Raw genomic sequence first — 16,991 nt, 5'->3', positions numbered from 1 at the left:
ATCTAATGGACAGAATTATAGAGGTTTACGGATAAAAAGGAAACCTAGGCAACGCAAAATTGCGATTATTCCACCTTAATGATCCTCAATTCTGAATGGTCAACTTCAGAATGTCTTTTCTCGGTTATCATTTGAGATAGGACTTTTTTTCTTCAAAATACACGTTAATATATTCGCCCTAAGGCTCCGTTTTTTCTCTGGGGAGCCAGTTCTGGGACACCCTGTATAATGGGTGTTTTTTTAAATTTGGCGTCGAAGTAGGCGTTGAACTGTCGATTGTGAACGCACTATACAGGTTACGGATCACGGATCAGCTGTTTAAATCTTACGCTTTACACGAGTGGTGCGATCTTAATCGACTCCCCAACGCCTACTTCGACGCCAAATTTAAAAAAACACCCTTTATACCGAATGGGTAAAAATAAAAACACCTATTTATGTAAGAAAATAACATGTTTATTTGAATGAATTAGGTATTTTGTTTAAACTACAAAAACAGCTTAATGAACTATCGATTTCAAGTATGTATCTATTAACTAATACGTAGAACCTTTCTTACACACAAAATTTTCTGAATAGATTTTATGTTTTTGCAAACAGATTTTGTGATGTTGCCGGATGTAACATTTATTACATTTTATGCCGACATTAACTCTGGTAATATTTCGCACGCATGTACAACATAACCTGATGTTACCACAATATTTGAACTATTGTCATTCTTATGAATTTCATTCCCATTTCTATCACCTGAGTTACCGTCTTGCTCTGAATATAGTTGGCGAATATGAGGTGACTGTTTTAGTTCTGTCTAAGAACTCGGTTTGTCATGCCTAGAAACGATTATTTCATTGTTTATAATATTTATCCACGTAATAATTCGTCCGTTGCGGGTGGGGATTCGCAATCCCCAATCATTTTTGAATTAATCATCCTGGCGTCCAGACAAATTCTCACCGATCCATCTTTCTTCTTTACTACCGTCATTGGACTTGCATACGGCGACGCTTCCCGTTTTATGACACTCAAGTCTAACATTTTCTGAATTGTCACGTCAACGGCAGGACGAAGAGCGAACGGGACTGGATACGGCCTCTTCAAGAATGGCGTCTTGTCATGTAGTTTGATCTCGTGGGTGTATTTGTGAGTCAGTCCTGGGCGAAGGCTAAAGACGCACCTGTAACGTTGCAGCAGGTGTATCAATTTGGTCTTCGCAGCGTAGGGAATTGTGAGTGGATCAACTTTGGCTTGGAGGGCGCTGAGTGGCTCTAGATGTTCTTCGTTCACCAGATTCGTAGTTGTTGGTTTGCTGATCTCGACGTGTCCCACAAGTTCTTCCACATAATCTTCTGGTTCAGGTATTACTTGAGCGGTTTTCTGGAAAAAAAAACTGTGGTCGCCTGTTTCTCCTTTCAAAATTACTTGGTTGTCGTCGAAATCGATGACAGCCCGTAGAATGGCAGGTTTGATTAAATTCTTCACAACTAGTGCGACGACAGAATAAGCGTGTTCCTCGATGATGATTTCCAGGTAACATTGGATGTCGCCTGGCAACTCCGTTGTTCGATGGCTCAGCGAAGGTGGATCGAAGTGACTGGTAGTGTAGGTGGTTTCCCTCCTGTCGACTTGGCCCAAACTTCTTCCGAGATACAGCTGACTTCCCTTCCGGTGTCCAATAAAGCCACGGTCGAATGTTGCGCGATGTGGATGTCAATCTCCCGTACAACCCTTTGTTTATTGGTGCGGTTCCCTGCGACAGCTGATTTAAATAAGGAACAAACGTTTGTTATTACCTGCGAAGCTCGCGGTCGAATATCAAGTTTTCCCTTGCTTTCGTGCGGCGAAGAAGAACGTTTCCGTTTTTCCCCCGAACGCACTTGCTGGTTCCTGTCGCTCCCTGGGCCGTTACGTTGTCGGGAGTACTTTAGGCCCCGTTCTGTACTCCGCCCCCGTTTCCCGAATCCTTGGAGCCTCGTGAAGCATCGCCCTGCGACCTCCCGTTCTGGTGGTTGTTGTTACGCCACTGATTGTTTCCCGGACGTCGTTGGAATTTATCCCAGAAAAATCTGTTCGACGCCGTCGGTGTCCTGGGTTTCCGGAAGTCCGCTTTTCACCGTCACGGCTAACCGGAATCGGTGGTCCCGTCACGTTGAAACGGCTGTCGTTCGGCCTCGGACGCTTCTGCCCCTGGTCGGTGTGATGTCGCTGGGTTGTTGTACGGCTCTTGTCTCCGGAGGCGTTGTCCCTAAAACCCGGATTCTGTCCCGGAATTTCTTGACCTGGCAGGAATTCAGCGGCTTCAGCGATGTTACTGATTTTCTGCAGAATCCACAAGGACTGGACGTTGTCTGGAAAGTGCCGAATTAGTTCGTCCAACAGTACTTCCTCAGACAGAGGTGTCGTCAACATCTTCGCCATATCTACGAAGTAGGCGAAGTGCGACAACATTGTCTCCTTGGTCTCATCGTAACGCCCTGTGGAAATCTGAAAACGAATATCCCGTTGCCGTTGAGCCGACCAATAAGTCTTTAGGAAGTCCCTTTTGAAATCCTCGTAGGTCCGCCAATTGTCCCGGTAAATCCCGGTCCAGTGCTTCGCGTTCCCTTTCAGGCAGTCTACCGCGATTCCCAAAAGTCGTGGTGAGTTGAGCCCGAAAGAGTGTCCGTATTCCTCTACCGCCCGTAGGAATTTCATGGGGTTTTGCCGCCGCAATCCTTCGAACGACGGCCGCTCCGGCGCTGGGAGTGGTCGCTCTAAGAGATTCCGGAGTACTCCTGAAAGCGCGGCCAGGTTGTCAGTCGGTGCGGAAATTGGTGGAGGCGCGCCCATTCCGACTCCGGCTCCTGTGGACGCCGTAGGACTCTCCGTTTCCTGCATGGCTGGACTTGCAAGAGAATCAGTTGTCGAAAATGACAGATGGTCGCTTGGCATTGTTGTTATTTGCCATCCCTCGTTGTTGGTGGTGACCCTGGTACTCGGCACCGTCGGTGCAACAGCAAGTGGTTGCTGGGTCGATGGCGGCGGCGATGGCATCACAAAAGCTGGCTGTTGAGCATTCAACCAGCGCATAAACCACGCTCGCATTTCCTCCGATGATGCTCCGGCGTTCCCTGAGTGCATGTTGTTGTTTTCCATGTCGACAACCTTTAATTTCGGATATCGAACCGAGTAAATTATGAGAGTCCCAGAAAATTTAATAACACAGCAGCATCTTTTTTTTAGACAAATTTGCCCCTCGGAAATGACACTTTATGACTTTGAATTCTGATCACGGCACCAAAATTTTTAACTGTAGTGAGACCGTCCATTGTGATCGTGATGATGTCGTAAATTATCGCATTTTTAACTGTTAATCTATCTTTTAAACTCTAAATTTGATTTACAAATCTATTTGGCTCGTCTAGTAACCCCTTATACAGTGTGGAATAAAATGATTTACATCTAGTTACCTTTGGAATTTTTGCACATGTAAATTTTCCTGTACCGCTCTGCTTTTTTTTTTGAAGTGCCGAACTATTAGTTCTGTCAATAAATGTCATTAATCGAATTGACAATTGTCTACTAAATTGAATTAACAAACGTTGGTGGCCACTTTCAACACTAGCTGTGACTTGCTTTTGTTAGCTCCTTTTTAATTTCAATCTCTACTTTGCATTCATATCATCCCTTCGCAATAAATCACATTTGGAATGTTGGAATATTTTGAGGTTAGGCTTTCTTTCTTTGTAGAGCGGCATTTCGTATTTTTACAAGGGTAATGCAAAGGTAACTAGATGTAAATCATTTTATTCCACACTGTACTTATTATTTTCACTTACCTACGTTGTGTTTATTTTTCGTCGATAGTCACCTTTATAGTGATGATGATGTTTCATTTTAAGGCCTATTAGGCAATACTCAGTAGTCGTAACACAAATTCGGAGACAAAGTAGTGTCACAATTATTTTATTACAAAATATTTCGAAGCCTTGTTTACAAAATGGATGAGTTCTGCGGGTTTGATCAAATTTTGCACTGTGTTAAAATTATTGTTGAGGTTATGCTTGTCATCAAATTCGTAAGAGACTTTCTTTGGAATTGTGATCATGAATTTAAACAGATGATTGAGGCGTCAGTCTTCTCCTGATTATCTAATTTAGATTTGAAAAAGTTTACTTTTGCTGTAACCCCCCATTTTTATGCAACCCTATTTACGTACAGCAAATCTACCCTAACCTTCAGTTATCTTGTTCGAACTTATATTACCCAAGCAACATTTAATATCGTTAGACTTGTACCAGATCCGGAAGGTAACATGCTCGCGGCATTTGATAAGTGCATCGCATTTAACTACATATTATGCCCTAATGCCGAAATACTGCTTCCGGTAAAAGTCCGGCGCCTAAACACCAATCACAACTTCCGAACAAAACCAGGATATACAGGTCCTCGCAAATCAATCTGAGGAATGACTGTAGGCATCATTTCTCTCAAATTTTCGTCCACGAGCTTCGACAAAGACTTGTTCAGAACTTTATCGTACGCGACACCAGTTTATTACAGGTAACCGGGATGGTTATTTTGTCTCGTTTGTCCTCGTGGTAGCCCACACATACATGGTACATGTCGGAAACTACGACCTGTCACTGTGTCTTAGACCTAGTAAAGTTGGAGAAGAGGGTCCCCGGGAACCACGACTCTCCTCATCGTTGGTGGTCGACAAACGCGCATATAATTTCGTGATTGATTGTTAAGTTTCAAAATCCCTGACTGGCGGTTACACTCAAATATGGAGTGAAGAATTTAATCCAAAAATGTTGAATAAATGGATAAGATAAGTTAAATTTGTAATTTATGTAATCCGACAACCAAAGTGTTGCGGCCCCTTTCCATCGGAAATAGAATCATTTGTTGCTGGCTACCTCTAGCTTTAAACATTTACTTCATCAGCTACCTCGAAACTTGGAAAATTATTTAAAATTTTGATTTTGATTATTTCAAATTGTTGAATAAATTGAAATTAAATATTCCATGGTGAATGACTGATAAAATAAGTTCAACGAAAACCAGTAAATTCTGACATAGAGTTAATTAATCAAAATAATATATAACCCTTTCTCGGGCTTACCTAGAAAGTTTAACACCCTGGTTGATCGTCGGCACCTGTTGTTTGAACTGGCACTAACTTTTTACCACTTTTTATTACCACTCGGCACTCTTAACGAAGCTAAAGTGATTTAATAAAAAAAAATAGTTTAAATTTGGAAAATTTAAACAAAATCTCAAAGGCAGACACACGGATATCGACTAGCTAGAAAGACAGTCAAAAACCGAATTCCCCAAAACAAATGGCCCAAAACTTTAAATAGGGGACGCTAACTCGCTTACCCCTCCTCCCCTTGTTACTCATTTTCCATATGTGTGGAATTATGCAAATTTGACTCTGACGACGCATTGGCATTCGATCAAACAATATTGTACAGTGAATTTAACTCGCTGTAATTTAAATTTAAAGTAGATGTCGGAAGATTTTCCGGAATATCTCGAATTTCATGCACAGGTTTTTGTTCATGTAACGTATCTAAAAAACCTGATAGAAAATCGTGGTCATCTTCCTCATAACTGCTTCTATTAGGATTTTTTAGATATTGAGAAACAGCAATTAATTTTAAATTGTTCTTAACTTGAAGTGCGTTGGGCACAATTTGTTTCGCTCTTAATGACCAAAAAAGATTTTCCAAACAATCTTGGGAAAATCGACTTGTTAGGATAAAATCGTAGCCTCGATTTTCCAACAACTCCACTTGCAATCCCAAAAGCGATTCTGTTGACACCACCACACCAGTTTGGGACGGTTTCCAAGTTCCCTTGTGTCCTACTTCCATCCTTCTGAAGATATCCATAAAATTTTTCAGTTTCTTCACTTGCTTCTGGTATGTCTTGTGCAATAGAGCTCAAAGCATCGTTGAAGAAAGGCAAGATTAGGGGAGCCAATATCCGAGAATTTTTACCTACACCTACACGTCAAATGCCTACTTACCAGAATCCGGTATACTTTTTCATTACGTTTCCATGATCTCCACGAGTAATTTATTTTATTTTGTTGAAAGCGTTTAAAATGTGCTGCTTCGTCTGCTTGCTGATCGATGCTCTACTCGGTTTTGTAAATTCATTCATCATGGCAGCGACAATAATATGACAATTTAAACTTTGTCAACTGTCCAATTTTTATTTATTATGTAAAAAAAAATTAACAAAAAAAAGTTCCAGCTAGTTTGCCACTCTCGCACGTTCTCAGCTCCGGCTTCAGGTTAACTTCGAACGCCTTTTTTTTCCACGTCTTTAACATTGTTTTTCAGACTCCTTATTTCGGTCAAAAGTTCTTTTTCTCTTATCTCCGCATCCTGTTGCCTTTTTTAAGTTCTAGGAGTTCTTCATCCATTCGTGCAAGCAATGATTTGCCCTGCTGCTGCTCGTTGGGGACCATTTTCGTGTATGAGAAAAGCTCCGACGCCAGGCCTTTAATGTCTTTATGGACATTTCTGTTTTCTTTGCAGAATTTTTCTGGGCGTTCTGCTTTCTGTTTTAACCTCTGCATATTACTGCTGGGTTCCGGGTCTCTCATTTGCGTCACTGTAGGGCTTTCCGCCGCTTTTCTTTTCTTGGATGGGTTTTTCCCGGGTGTGTCTGCTGCTCCTATTCCTGTTTCGTGGCTGTCTTCTTTGTTCAATTCATTATCCAGGATGAATACCTCCTCCGTGTCCTTAGTATCAAATACTACGTGACTTGGCGGAGTCCTGACAATGGAGTCTCTCCTCCCAAAGGCCTCTTCTCGTTCTTTCTCCCTCTCATTCTCAATTGTAACTTTTCCATTTTCCGTATCACTCATTTTGCTTCCCACGAGTATGGGACGTAGGCTGGTCACTCCCAGGGTGACGCCCATCCCTGGGAGAAGGCATTCATACTGCAGGGTGCGCCAGGTGCCCCGCAGGTTTTTGCGACTTCGCTGTCGGTTATTTTATGGAGGTTGCCTCCTCGCGGGCCGGCCGGTTAAGGCAAGCCCCCCGGCCTCACACGACGTACCCCTGCCACGCTAGCAAGGGTTGTTGAGGTGTGAGCCGCGGTTACGGTGTGTGACGGTTTTTTATTATAACAAGTGTTCAATTGAAATATTCATCAAATTGGCTTTGACTTTATTTTTGAAAACACAACATCGTAAATTAAGTTGGTCAGACAAAGATAGCGACAAAGATCAAAGCCAATTTGATAAACTTTTCAATTGAACATGTGTTACATTGGTACATAATATAGACATACTTGATTAAAAAAAAAAAAAAAAGTGTATCAATATTAAAACATCAATTATTCCACAAATGCAAGTCCTCGGGCAACCAGCTTAGAAATAATAATTTAGAAAGCCTATTTCCCGTAAGACGGTTTCGACTTTTAGTAGCAGTTGCCCCCGCTTTTGAAAATAGGCGCTCACTTGGCACAGACGTTGCCACCACACAAAAATATTTTGTGGCTAACTCAATTCCCATGTATCTAAGGGATCACATTTTTAATTCCTAACTGGTAGGCTTAAATAATAGTTGAGTTCACTGTTTTTTCCTGATCTGCCTTGTCTACTTTTTTTGGTGTGAGCAAGTTTTTTTTATTATGCTCCGATATATCAAATTCAGGCTCACTACTACTTACTTCCTGCAGACGAATCGGAAGATTCTGATGAAGAAAAGGTATTTTCAAAAGTTGCTATTTCATTCCATTATATTATTATATTCGCTAAGGCGTGAGAATTATTATTTTTTTGTGCGCTGTAAATATTTCATCAGAAGAAGCAACATTCTGTTCATCTTCGCTATCTTCATCTTTATCACTTAGTTGCCTGGTTTATCTTATATTTTGTAGTTCTATTTCTTCCATCCCAACTACATCGTTCTGATCTTCATCTACTTCTTCCGAGTATGAAGTGGACTCTTGCAGATTCGCCTCAGGCGTTGAAGAAAGTGCCGATGAACGAGATCTAGTTGATGTAGGAGTCAGAATACTGCTAACAGTACTAGAAGATCTTGTTGACATTGCTAAATAGTCTTCAGCGTTTTCGTCTCCTTCTGCTTCTGAATTTTCAGCCATTTCATCTGTAACCATCTACCTAACTTTGGGTCCTCCAACAGTCCACGACGAATAAAGATTCTGCGATTTGTACACAACATAAGGAGGCAATAGTTTTCCATCCCCTGTCGCCGCAAACATGATTGAAGTTGCAGATTTTGATGTGTTCATCACACGCTCAGGGTGTTTGCATCCTCGTCGAGTAATTATCTTTTTTTTTCCCAACGTCATCAGCTAAATTAGTTTAGTCCGGCAAAACGTATAGCTGCCTTTGTCTTTTCAAACGCTGCTGGGTCTGCGAATCCATATTTTTTAAACCTTGGATCCAACAAAGTGGGTTCCGCAATGATGAGATTATCTTCTATATTAGAAAATCTTCTAATTAGTTGTTCTTGCATCTTACGCACCATATTTTGAACCTCCACGGGAAGTTCTGGGTCCTCCTGCATTACTCTACATTGACGTAGAAGCTCCCTACTCAAATAAATAAACTTAGAAATTGTCACATTTTTTTCGGCGTTTACGTCAACTGTTAATTCTTGGAAGACTTTGAGCGCCTTTAAAGAATAGGCTATAATTTGCCAGTCTGACAACGTCAAAGTATTTTTTTCATAATTGACCAACGCCAAGGTAGAGATCAACGGTTCTTTAATCTGCAGGATCCTTTCGAACATGTCTTTCGTTGAGTTCCATCTTACGGGCATGTCCTGCTTGACGTTGAGTTGTTGGCATCCAAGCTGAGTTTCCACGGCTCTTAATTTGGCCGCAGCTTGTGGGCTTCTTTTGAAAAACTCAACAATTGCCTTAACTTTAACGTGTGTCTTGGACTTCTTTTAGCCCTGCTTGCACAATTATATTAAGTGAGTGGGCAAAACAGGGCAAATGTTTCCACCCACCTAATCTGGCGGTTGCGCTCATATTGGCAGCATTGTCAGTAACTAATGCCCACCACTTTATTATAAATTGATCACTCGGTCAATATTCTTTTGGTTTCTGCGGCCGAGTTTTCAGCAGTATGCTTCTCGTTATATTGGAAACATTCCAGTAAAAAAGAACGCAGCTCGCATTCATCATTAATAAAATGCACCGTTAGTGCCAAATAACAACCACCCCTGACTGATGTCCAACTATCCGTTGTAACAGTGACTGCAGTTGCTGTTGCTATTTCTCCCTTAACAGCTTCTACCAATCTGGATCGTATATAGAGGCTATTGTGCTTAAGATCGTTCTCTTTGTGATTTGATTTGTTTTTGGGTTTATCTTAATATTGTATTTCAAAATGTCTCTTTTATAATCCCAACTGAGAGACTGTTTTGATTGATGCATTTGAATCTAACGGTATAATTGAATTATTGGTTGTTGGTAGACCGAAAAGAATGGAATCGTCATTAGAAGACCATTTTGCAAGCGCGAAATCTCCCTTATCTACAACATTGATTAAATTATCGCGGAGAGTGATTGCATCCTCTAGTGTGTCAGTTCCGGTGAGGATATCGTTCATGTACATATTTTCTAATAAAACTTTAGTGGCATGTGGAAATTTTTTCGCGAATTCATGAGCCAGTTGCTGCAGGCATTTCATGGCGAGATATGGGGCAGATGCATTCATTTTTATTATGACGAACTAACTGGAATTTTTTTTTTGTTAGATTTTTGTACAAAAATCCATCCTAATGTCGTATTTTGAATGTATGTTTGGTTATTCGCAAGTTTGATACGTCCATCTCTTAAAATATCCCAGAATAATCCCGCACCAATGAGTATATCGATACCCGATGAAATGTTAAAATTAGGGTCAGCGAGATCTATATTGGCCGGAATAGGAATGTCCGATTTTCAAATGTTTCTACTGGGAAATGGGAAATTTGAATTGATTTTTCTTACCACTAAGCATTCAATTTTTACAGTGTAATTATTGCAATTTGATTTAATTTCAATTTGTGCCGATTCCTTAATCGTGTTTTGGCTTTCACAAATACCGCTGATGGTTAAACTAGTTGACTTTATATTTAAATTCAATTTGTTGCAAAAAGAAAATCGTCTATCACTTAGAGAGAAATTAGTCATTTGCAACTGTAACAATTAACTTGCTGCCTTACATTTTTGGGATATGGTTTGTTTGTCACCAGAAACCGCATAGCCTCCAATCTGACCAAATTTAAATAATGTCCATGGTTCACACTTGCCCAGGTTTTTGGGGCAAGTGTGAATACGACTAATAGAATGGGAATGTGTGCAATATTGAAAGTTTTTGGGGGCAAGTGTGAAAATATGTACCAGTCTCTACAATGTATTTTTTTATTCGTAAAAATATCTTTATTAGTAAAAAAGTTACAAACTTTTACAGTTTTCATTTAAACAAACAGTTAAAAATGATATTTAGTAAAATCGATTTTAATGATGAGATTATCCCCCCGGCGATTTTTAACTGGTTCTGGAAGTATTTTTAAGATATTTTCACTATCTACTAAATCCGTATCTTCTTTTTCGGGCCAGAAGAAATATTTGTCCCTATATTTTGTAAATTTTAGAAGCCATCCTTCGTTGGTATTTTCAATAATCTGTCCTACAAAATGTTTTACACTTTTTTTAGTACAGTGTTGAACCAAGGTCCACTGTCCCACGCCAATTTGCTCATTTGATTCTTCAAACATTTCACAATCAATGTCGTCATCTTCAAAAACTTCGGGATCTAAATCATCTTCTGAGTTTATATAAACAAGTTCCTCTTCAGAATTAGAACTTTCACTGCTAGAACTATTTTTCCGTTGCCGTTTTCGTCTTTTTTGCTTCTTTGAAGAGTTTTTTTTCTTCTTTAAAGGACTTGTTTGCTTTTCTAATTGTTCACCATTGAGTCTTTCTAACACTTCATCTGCAGCAATAACTTCAGCGCCTTTAGCCACCTTTCTTCTCTTTACCTTTGTCTCACTCCTATCTGTTTGCTTTACCGTATTTAATAATAACTGCTCAAAAGATACATCACTTCTTGATGTTTGCCCAATATGATCTAACAAATTCGATTTGGAAACGTGAGGAGTATATCCATTTGATGTTGATGCTTGAGGCTCTCCAAGGTTTGCATGGGGCTCTTCGAGTTCTGCTTGAGACTCCCTGACTTTTGATTGAGGCTCTTCGAGTTCTGCTTGAGAATTCTTCCACCTTGCCAAAGCATCAGGATGAAACTTCTCTTCAGGAATTACGTTACGATTGAATGGAAAGATTCCACTTTTCCGAAAACCATTCTTTATGATATCTGGACTAAGGTATCTCCACGTTTGGCCTATCAGCTCGGAAAATTTCTTCTTGGGGATTTTCACACCTACATTTTTCCTTTGCCAAACGACTAGTTCTTTGTCCCAGTTATTTTTGAGAGATTTAAAGACTGCCAAATCTAGGGGTTGTAGCAGATGGCTACTATGTGGTGGTAGTTTTAAGATCGTGATCTGATTTTCACGAGCTAGTTCTATAAGTTTCACGTTAACGTGTGTACTATGTCCGTCGTATATTAGCAAGACAGGTCTAACATCGCCAAGAGCTGGTAATAACGTTTTAAGGAAATTGTTGTGAAAAATATCGGAGTCCATCCAACCTTTGGGGCTTGCGGCATATGCTGTTCCAGCAAAACCACTTTCTTCATTTGTTATCCAACTAACCCAAATGTTTTTATTTTGTTGATTTTTATAAATTCTGTAACAATTTGAAAAACTTCTTGTCGTGATATGCCGAAGCCCCATGATTCCATTATTTTGAGAGCTGCAGCCAAGCGTGTTTCATGTTCGATTGGGATGGCTTGTGACCGACCTTAAGTGTTACTCTTGTTTCCACGACTACCATTCAAGTGGTAAAAAAGTGTTGTTTTGGGAATGTTGAATAATTTATGTGCACGATATATTGTCAAAGCTCCTCTTCTAATTTCTTCAACTGCATTGTTTAATATCTTTTTGGTATATTGTGACGCCCTTTGAGTTTTCCTTTGATAGTATCGAACCATTTTTTTCTGAAATGAAATCAAATAATAGCATAGGTTCACACTTTCCCCCACAATATCAGTCACACTTGCCTCAATTGCCTTTTTTCCTGAGGCAAGTGTGACTTAGTCCAAAAAAATCCTTATGACCATTTACAGCGTATTTTCAACTATTTCACGTTTAAATTTACTATTTTAATAGCACAATTATGTATAGAAATGAAAACTTACCTCGCAATAAAACTGAATTTAAACACATGGAAAAAACATGGGTTCACTCATGTGCAGTGTTAGCAGAGAGGTTATAACCGAAAGTGAAATACCTCGACGTAGAGATCTGTTAGAACGTTGGTTTTAGCAGCTTTTGGTATGGAATAGATGCAGCTACCTATCCAACAGAAGGCGTAACAATATGAATATTATTAAAAAATTTAGCTACATAATTCACACTTGCCCCAAAATCACACTTCCCCGGGTTTACCTTATTAGATTGTTTAAATAACATTTTCAATCCAGTATAAAAATATTCATTTGATTTGTCCGCAAAATGCCATTCAACAGCCGCTCCAAGTTCGTCATCGTCCCTCAGTTTTGTTCCCCTTAATGTTTTTTTGAGATTTGGAAACGAAAAATAGTCACAAGGGACTAGATCTGGACTATAAGGCGGATGGTCAATTTCACATTCAGCAATGGCAGCTTTTGAAATTCTTGACTTGTGGACTGATGCATTGTCGCGCAGCAACAGGACACCTTGCGTCAGTTTTTCGCAACTTTTCACTTTAATAGAATCTCTGAGGCGATGCATTAAGTTTGCATAATACTCTGCTGTTACCGTACTACCCTTATGCAGAGGATCAATCATTAAAATTCCTTGCCAATCACAAAAAACAGCTGGCTGGCAGAGATCATCATCCAGTGATTTTTCGACCATACTTAAACAATTGTGACCATTCGCAATTAGTCGATTTGGAAGAACAATCATTCCCGTATACGGCCAATATTTCTTCACGCATAATTTTTGGAGCTTTTCCTTGTTTTGTTAGGAATTTTATAACTGTTCGATATTCAAGTTTGTTCATTTTGATACACGACAACACAAACTGACAGATATTAGAACTAATACTGCTGCAATTGTTTCCGAAATTGTCAAACACATTACAAAGGCATACGTGATTAAAAATCATTGTAATGAAAAATTACATTAAAATTGGAAATGGCCTAGTCCGGGAATATAAAAACGACCCCTCGTACATAGTAATGGCCTCAGTCTGTTTTTCTAAACGTTCTTTGTAACGGCGTTCACGGGCTTCTGCTTCTGTTTCTCGACGTTTACGTTGCTTAACAGTAGAGTCCTCGAAACTTTTGTTTGAAGAACTAGTTTGTCGTCAGTATCATAACTTTCTACATTTGTCTAGATCTAGATTATTCACAGTTATGAGATAACATTTTACCTACCTGATGTAGATTCTCTTGATGAATTTGCAATGGCAACAGGATTTAAATTGGGCTTTTGGGCAAATATTTCGTCCATTTCTTCTTCTTATGCAAACTTTCTCGGTGATGTACCTGTTTCTTTACGTTTATTATCCTTTATCGTATCATTAACAATTATGATCACTTTACGTTATACATTTATTGGTAATTATGAAGTCCATAATATTCGAATAACTCAGCTTCCTTAGTTACTTAATCATAAAAATTATTGTCTTCGGACAATGCTTTAACAAAATCTTTATTAATGAATATAATGGATAAATTTCTCAAACGGCCCTGATCCATGGTGTTGCGGACATATGTTTTTATAGACTTTAATGTCGAGAACGAACGCTCTACCGAAGCAGATGTTACAGGAATTGTAACAACTACCGAAAGAAATTTAAATAATTCTGGCATACAGGTGACCAAATCATTAGCATAAATGAAACTCAACATTTCATACAGGGTTTGAATTCCACCTAAAATATCATGGTCTGAATAAATTACTGATAGTTCATTTTTCAACCGACCACTATCCAAAAACGGATACTGCTTTACCAAACCATCTATCAAAAAATGAGGGAATAGTATATTACACTATAAGTGATGAAAGTCCCTGATTTTTCAACGAGCAATACATTATGTACTCTCGAGCGCCAGCTAGTGAGGATAGTATCGCGAGTTGAAAAATCGCACTTTGATCACGAATTGTGTTTACTATTTTTTCCAACATCGCTTATGAAAATGAATCTCAATTTTAAATTTCTTTATAATTACTTTACTCCCCTATTTTTTTAATTTTCCGGATCTGGAGTTTCAATTAATGCAAATAACAGTGTGTTAACATTTTATATTAATAAGTATGTAGTCGATTGTTAATGTAGTAGATTGTTAAATAAATTTTCCTCACTAGTGAGTTTACTTTCTCCATTTTCCTCACTAGTGATGCAAACGCCTATTTTCTCTCTAAAATTTCGTTTTGTATGGTTTTTGACGTTCCAGAAAAATTGTTATCTAGAAATGTTTTTAAATTGGGATCATATTTACTTAAAAAAGACATCAATTCTTTGAAGTTGCCTTTATTTAACGATGATTCACTTTCATCATGTCCTCTAAAAGCTAGGTTTTGAAAAGATAAAAAAAATGTACAATCAATTAATCTTTTAATTATATCGCGATTATGTTTAACTTCAAGGTTATGTGACTCAATGTAAATTTTTCTTGCATCGTCTATTGCTGTTGCTACATTTAATGTAACTTACACTTGGATGAAATGTGTTCTTTAGACTTTCCATGCCTCTCAATAGAATCACTATATCCTAATTTGCACCATACTGAATTTTCCGATCGCTGATTAAAAAGTACAGCAATACAATTTATTAGGTACCTACATTACTTCCTGTGAGCCACTCACAAGTATCATACCACGAAACATTGAAACACCATTTTAATCGGCCTGCAACGGTTTGCAAATTTGGAAGATTGAGACGTGGTCTCCCCAATTCTTTGATAAATAAACTAGGCAAAAATGAATAGGGAATTCCACAATTTTTCTTGGAAAGCAAAATAAGTGCCCCAATCCTCCCACGTATTCTTAAACACAAGATAAATTTAAAATGTTACAAGTACTTGAAACATTACATTTAATGTGTATATTTAATATATTTCTAATACATTTCATTACAAATTTTAAACGTTATTTATAAAAATTTCAAAAAAGAAAAAATTCCCTATTCATTTTTGCCTAGTTTAATTTGTCTTGATAATTCAATAAATTAAAACCGTACCTGAGCAAGTATTCTACACGATCTTGACAATTTTGAAATTCATTTCTATCCATTTTCTCATTAACAAACAACTCTGTTAAATTTAAATGTTTGAAACCGTTAATACCACTGACCTATAGGTACCACTGACATCACCAACAGTTTTTTAATTGTTTTGAAGTTTGGAGTGTTTGTTTACTGTTTGGTTTGAAATCTGACGCAGACGCATTAGATTGCTGGAGGTATACCGCCCCTGGCCGTCTATTTTACCCTTGCAGCTGCAAACTTCAAGGTCAACTCGTGAGAACTGGTGTGGATAAATCCAAGCTGCCGGAGGTAAAGGCGCAGTGCACCTCCGGCCACGTTTTTACGCAATGTAGAACGATACAATTGGACGCGTTTATAAGTACCAACGTCAGAAATTAAAAGACTATTCAAATGATTACAATTATTTGTTTTAAACGTGGCAGTTTACTAATTTCGTGAAATATGGGTATGAAAACGAATAAAAAAAATAATTTAAAATAATAAATTATATATTTGAGATCATTTTTTTGCAGTTTTTTTTAGGGAGGCATTGCCTCCCTTGCCGCCCCTGACGAGCCGCCACTGGTCACTGAAATCCGCACTGCGCAGGTCGGTAAGTTTCCACCACGTTCTTCACCCTGCTTAGGAGTGGGTTAGAAAAATATTACTCCAAGGTAATCCCATTACTTTTGGAACTGAATAGGGGCGTGTCATTGGGCGTGGCTTGTTTTTGTACCCTGACTTTTAGAATGGGTTCGGCAATGCCTGGGTATTGTCCGTGTAACCCAGGTAGACTTTTGGAACGCACCCCAGTAGTAAGCGATTGCAATACCACTAGACACAATTGGATTAATTTTCCTTCCAAAATGTTTACTTAGAAATCCCAACTCAAAGTAAGGTTACGTTTCACATTTCATCCCATGCCAAACCACTGTCAAATGTTCAGCAACAAATTGACTTGAAGTGCACTTTTTGGCTTGACGTCACGTTACTTCACCTTGTGTAAAGTCCTCGTCGAAAAATAGTCAATTTTGACTTAAATTGTAAATCATTTTACAATAGAAGAGAAAATCGTCTTATAACTACCATAAATAATTCCATAAATAAATAGGGGCTGTTACTTTACCTGATGTTTGCTCTTCCTTGAGTCGGCACTGCACAACAAAGGGGCAATAAAGTTAGAGGGTATTATGGTAGTTATAAGACGGTTTGCTGTCCTATTGTGAAATGATTTACAATTTAAGTCAAAATTGACTATTTCTAGACGAGGACTTTACTACATATTATAGTTTGACAAAAGATATTCTGAACGCTCGCTAATAATCCTTATTTAACTTTGTGGGTCGTTTACAACACTATAAATAACCCTCGCTGTACAAGCAGTAGAGCCCGACAAAGCTGTGCAGGCCCAGCAGCCCAATGGGAGCTTAATACTTTTACAACATTGCCTGCAAACCTATTGGGTAATTGTTCATTTTAACTACTTCTGGAATTTTCGCGTTTTTTCTGGCTAGACAGCCTCACGGCGTCCTCCTAGATCGTTTCCCACCATTCAAACCTTCTGCAAATGAATTTTCCTTACCCTCTAGTTATACTAAGACATTGGCGCGACCTTGACGCGACCTTGAAACACAACAAGAGAGAAAAAAAAGGTAATGACCGGC

The 16,991-nt window shown here is 38.8% G+C and overlaps 1 pseudogene; it reads right to left on the bottom strand.

Moving 5' to 3' along the window:
* Positions 1 to 448: 448 nt before the first annotated feature.
* Positions 449 to 3,679, bottom strand: LOC138126392 (uncharacterized; annotated as a pseudogene).
* Between the last annotated feature and the right edge of the window lie 13,312 nt (positions 3,680 to 16,991).

This window comes from Tenebrio molitor, chromosome 3 (assembly GCF_963966145.1).
Source record: "Tenebrio molitor chromosome 3, icTenMoli1.1, whole genome shotgun sequence".
Classification (NCBI taxonomy): Eukaryota; Metazoa; Arthropoda; class Insecta; order Coleoptera; family Tenebrionidae; genus Tenebrio; species Tenebrio molitor.
Note: the sequence above shows the minus strand (reverse complement) of the source record. Positions and strands in the feature narration are given on the sequence as shown.